This window comes from Ranitomeya imitator, chromosome 4 (genome assembly GCF_032444005.1).
Source record: "Ranitomeya imitator isolate aRanImi1 chromosome 4, aRanImi1.pri, whole genome shotgun sequence".
Classification (NCBI taxonomy): domain Eukaryota; kingdom Metazoa; phylum Chordata; class Amphibia; order Anura; family Dendrobatidae; genus Ranitomeya; species Ranitomeya imitator.
In genome coordinates, this window is record NC_091285.1 from 645,642,123 (window position 1) to 645,648,122 (window position 6,000).

Below are 6,000 nucleotides of genomic sequence, written 5' to 3' on the forward strand. Positions count from 1 at the left end.
TGTATACAGTCATAAACCAGGTGTTTCTAAATCATGTCCGCTATATTCTTCACCTGTTGGGACCACCAGCGATCAGAATATTTTAACAATTAGTTTTTTAATAGTGATGAGCGAACGTGCTCGCCACTGCTCGTTACTCGCCCTAGTATCGCTATGCTCGGTGTACTCAGCGAGCACCGAGCATTTCCGGGATTATTCGGCGGTAACTGGTGTCTCCACCCAGCATTTTTGGCGGACTTTAGAGTAGGGAGAGCTGCTGCCGAGATAGGGTCAGAATCGTGGTTTTTATACTTAGTGTAGGTCTGCAACTCTTAAATCCACAACTCCTGAGAAACCAACAGTCCTTTTTAGGACTATTTCGTAGGTCCCGAGATTGCAGCGCTAGGTAGGCAGGGCACAGCATATCCACATTAGTGCAAGGCCTGCAGGCACTGTATGTGGGTATTTAGCTTCCACTGCATCCCCCCCAAAGCTCCATAACTGTCCGCTGCTGCTGCAGCTTCTTTACTATATACCTAGTTGCATTTTTTTTCCCAAAAAAATTCAAACAAAAACAAAAATATACAGTCTGTTTTGTCAGACTGAGGCCCCTTCTAAAAATCATAGTTTGTCAGGCATACGTAGCATAGTTGTGTGTGCTAGCCTTGTGCCACTTTTTTGTGTGTTTTAAATTCACCAAAAAAGGCCTCATATCTGTGTGCTACAAGTTTTGTCACTGTTTTTGCTGTCTGTTACTCTAATTATATACAGCACTATTTGGCATTTAAAACAAAAATACAGGCCACATATTAACCAGTGTGGTATTTCCGTGACAGCCCTCATATATCTGCGTGCTCCAAGTTTGGGCATTGTAGGCCGGTGGACCACTCTTTTTGCTGTCTGTTACTGTAATTATATACAGCACTGTTTAGCTTAAAAAAATATAAAAAGGCCACATATTTGTCAGTGTGGTATTTCTATGACAGCCCTCATACAGTCATATGAAAAAGTTTGGGCACCCCTATTAATCTTAAGCTTAATGTTTTATAAAAATTGTTTTTTTTTGCAACAGCTATTTCAGTTTCATATATCTAATAACTGTTGGACACAGTAATGTTTCTGCCTTGAAATAAGGTTTATTGTACTAAGGCTGTTATTTTTTTTGCAAAAGGAGGATCTACTAAATATTAATGTCACTTTTCTGGTGGGGTGCCCATACTTATGCACCTGTCAAATTTAGTTTGAATGCAGATTGCACATTTTCTGTTAGTACAATAAACCTCATTTCAAGGCAGAAACATTACTGTGTCCAACAGTTATTAGATATATGAAACTGAAATAGCTGTTGCAAAAAAAAACTATTTTTATAAAACATTAAGCTTAAGATTAATAGGGGTGCCTAAACTTTTTCATATAACTGTATATCTGCGTGCTCCAAGTTTGGGCATTGTAGGCCGGAGGATCACTTTTTTTGCTGTCTGTTACTGTAATTACATACAGCACTATTTAGCATAAAAAATATAAAATGGCCACATATTTGCCAGTGTGGTATTTCCATGACAGGCCACATATATCTGCGTGCTCCAAGTTTGGGCATTGTAGGCCGGTTTCCCACTTTTTTTGCTGTCTGTTACTCTAATTATATACAGCACTATTGAGCCTAAAAAATAAAAAGGCCACATATTTGCCAGTGTGGTATTTCCGTGACAGCCCTCAAATATCTGCGTGCTCCAAGTTTGGGCATTGTAGGCCGGTGAACCACTTTTTTTGCTGTCTGTTACTCTACTTATATACAGCACTATTTTGCTTAAATTAACTTCACAAAAAAGCCTCCAAAAATTGAATACAGTCTGTTATGTCAGGCTGAGGCCTGTCTGGTGTTTGGGTTTGAAAAATCGTAGATTTGCAGGCATGCTGATCAGATATTATTTCGCTACTAATATATTTGTGTTGAGCATTTGAACTAGTGCAATAGTCCATTTAAAATGGGCAATGCAAGAGGCAAGGGACGGGGAAGTGGACGTGATGATGATGGTGCATGCAGTGGACGAGGCCGTGGCCAAGGTGAAAGTGTGCAACAACAAAGACCCACATCTTCTCGCTCGACCTTCCTGTCCCAGTTTCTAGGGGACCGCAGCACACCATTATTGAAGCCAGAGCAGTGTGAAATGGTTGTTGGTTGGATAGCGGATAATGCTTCCAGTCACTTAGCCACCACCACCATGTCTTCCACACGGTCAAGTCTGAGTAGCCATGAGTGTGGCTCGGATATTCCTCACCCTGATCCTCCTTCCTCCCACCATGCCGAGTGCCCTGAGACAACTGATCCCACACTTGGACACTCTGAAGAGCTGTTCAGTTTTCCATTTCAAGATTCAGAACTCTTGGCCAGTCAACTTGAAGTGGGGACAGATGAGATCACATGTAGAGCTGCCCCAAGCTTTGACTGCCCCGGTCACACGAAGGCGATGGTGGGAAAATGTCAGAAGAAGAGGACGATGATAAGACACAATTGCCAGAAAGTCAGGAGGAGGAGCAGGGTGCGGATGTGGAAGACGAGGTGTTGGATGACTATGTGACTGACCCAACCTGGCAGGAGAACATTCAGAGCGAGGGCAGCAGCACAGATGGGGAAGGAGGCATGTCACCCCAACAGGTAGGAATAAGCAGTGTGGTGGCCACAGACATAAGGCATGCATCCGTTCCCCGTAACACCAACATGAGGGAAGTTGCCATTCCAACTGTTAGATCTTCCCGAGTCAGGTTATTTTTTAAAGACTCTGCCGATAACGTTAAACAGGCCATTTGCAGCACCTGCCATGCCCGCATCAGCAGGGGTCGCAAAACAACCAGCCTGACCACCACTAGCATGATCAGGCACATGGCAGCAAAGCACCCGACTTTGTGAGCAGATCCCCAGGCTCCAGGACCACTGTCTGCAGGTCACACCACTGCTTCCCCTGTTTTGCGCAGAAGCCAATCCCCAGTACACCGTGCATGTGAAGATACCTCTAGCCCTGCACCTGTTGTGGCCGACAGTCAAGCAGCACCATCATCAAGCCCATCCACGTCCTTGTCCCAGCACAGCCTTCAGTTGTCTATAACCCAGTCTTTGGAACGCAAGCGGAAATACCCAGCCAACGCCCCACAGGCCACAGTCCTAAATTCTATTTCTCTTCTGCTTGTGCTAGAAATGCTGCCTTTTAGGCTCGTTGAGACAGAAGCTTTCCGCAACCTGATGGTGGCGGCCGTCCCAAGGTACCTGGTCCCCAGTCACCCTTTTTTTCTCCCGGTGTGCCATACCGGCATTACACCAGCATGTGTCCCATAACATTACCCGTGCCCTCAACAATGCTGTTACAGGGAAAGTCTCCACCTAACCACGGACACATGGACAAGTGCTTGTGGGCAGGGACGGTACATCTCACTGATGGCACACTGGGTTAACATAGTGGAAGCCGGGACCTAGTCGGACCTTGGGATCGAACACATTCTCCTACCCACACCAAGGATTGCTGGCCCTACGTCAATCAGGGTTGCCCCCACAGTCTACAGCTCCTGCACCTCCTCTTCATCCTCCATCTCTGAAATCAACACATCAGTCAGAAGCTGGAAGCACTGCAGCACTGCCTCAGCCAAGCGACAACAGGCTGTGCTGAAGCTAATCTGCATAGTTGACAAACTGCACAATGCAGTAGAGTGGCCTGAACCTGGTGGCGGCTCTGAGACAAGGTGAGCTCACACATGTACCTTGCTTGGCCCATGTGCTTAACTTCATGGTTCAACCTTTTCTGAAAAACTACCCGGAGTTGCCGGATCTGCTAGTGAAAGTACGCCGTCTGTCTGCCCATTTTAGAAAGTCAGCTACAGCTTCAGCCACCCTTGCCGTGCTTCAGCAGCGTTTGCAGCTTCCAGCTCACGAGCTGGTGTGTGATGTCCCCACGCGCTGGAACTCTATGCTGCATATGCTGGAAAGGATTTGTGAGCAGAAGAGGGCAGTTGTTGACTATCAACATCAACAAGGCCATCAATATTCAGTTCTCAGTTCAGACTCCACACATTAGACCTCAGGAGTGGACATGGATGTCCGACATATGTACCATCCTCCCAAACTTTGAGGACTGCACCAAGATGGTGAGCGCCGATGATGTCATAATTAGCATCACCATCCCGCTTCTCAGCATTCTGAAAACCTCTCTGCTCACAATTAAAGAGGATGCAATGCAGGCAGAGCACAAGGACATGGAGGGGGATACAGGGGGATTTCACTCAGCCCAGCCTCACGTCTTCTCAACGTGGACTGGTAGGCATTGAGGAGGAGGAAGAACAGGAACTACTTTAATGCCCTATAGACGGTACTACAAACACAGCTGTCATACCGTCTGTTCAGCGGGGATGGCCTGAAGACAGGGAGGATGAGGAGGACAGCATGGTCAGTCGTCCTGTTGGTGAGGACATGGAAGTCTTGCCTGTTAGCAGTCTGGCACGCACGGCTGACTTTATGTTGCGCTGTGTTTCACGTGACCCTCGCATTATAAAAAATTTGGGTGACACTCATTACTGGTTGGTGACACTTCTAGACCCACGCTACAAGGAGAACTTTCAATCTCTTCTACCAGAGGCAGAGAGGTGTGCTAAAATGTTGCAGCACCAGAGAGCCCTTGTAGCGGAATTACTTAGGAAATTCCCATGTGAGAACACTGGCAGCAGAGTTTGTTGTACAACCAAGGAGTCCAAGCGAGCGAGACAGAAGTACAATCCAGCTCAGGCAGGGGAACAATGGCAAAGTTCTGGGACAGTTTTCTCCTGACCCTCCCATCGTGACAGCACAGAGGCAAGGGGTGCTGTCACAAGAAGTGCAATGTTTAGGAAGATGATGAGGGAGTACCTTGCAGATTGTACAAATGTCCTCCATGTTTCCTCTGTGCCTTTTAATTATTGGGTATCCAAGCTGGACACTTGGCATGAACTGGCTCTCTACGCCTTGGAGGTCCTGGCCTGCCCTGCTGCTTGCGTTCTGTCAGAGCGGGTTTTTAGTGCCGCTGGTGGAATTATAACAGATAAGCACATCCGCCTGTCAACCGAAGAGGCTGACTTATAAAAATGAACAAGGGCTGGATTGGGAAAGACTTCTGTACACCATCAAGTGAAAACAGCGAAACATAACCTAAAATACTTGCTCTCTTTTGGGGAGGTGTATTCTCATACACCTCTTCACAACCACACATGGGTATACGCTTCCAGATTTGGTCTGTTTGTTGTTATCCTCCTCCTTATCCTCATCCTCATCATCCAGAACCACTAGATGACCAGGGTGAACGTGCTCTGTACTGTTATAGGCCGGGGCATTTTGGGGAAGGGGGATGTGATGGCACTATTTTATTTTGTAAAAAAAGAGCCCCACATTGGGAAATTGGGCATTACATTACATTGGGCCTACTTCTTAACTCTAGTTAGAAATAAAATTTGGCACTCAACTTATGTAGATACGGTGAAGTATTTTTATTGCAGTCCAATGTTAATATAAAAGTTTTGGTCAAACATTGGCCTTCTTCAGTATACTGCATTGTTACAAACGTAAATGAAAGAGAATACATAGTAACCAAACATAGAAGATAAACAGTCTTCAAAACAATATATCTCTTAACCAAAACAGTGAATCGTGCATGGCTTGGAAGGTAGGAGTAGAGGGGGAAGAAAATATGATAAATACATGTACCCGACTGCTGGAGTGTGATCTATATGAGGATCAAACAACCTGGGGTGGCAACATTGGAGAAGTTTGTATAAGCTTATAGTACAACATGGTTGTAAGAATGTGGGTCATTATCAGGACTTGAAGGGAAAGACCCGAATGTGGACCCTCTGGGTTATAGTTCTAGAGCCCCAAGGGCGAGCGGACCAGATGGGACCACCCCCTATACAGGGAGCGTTAGAGGCAGGCCCAAGGGGGATGGAACCACAACGGCTGGAGCCAAAGGGGCAACTAAGGATAAACAAAGAGAGGGAATAGACTGGGGT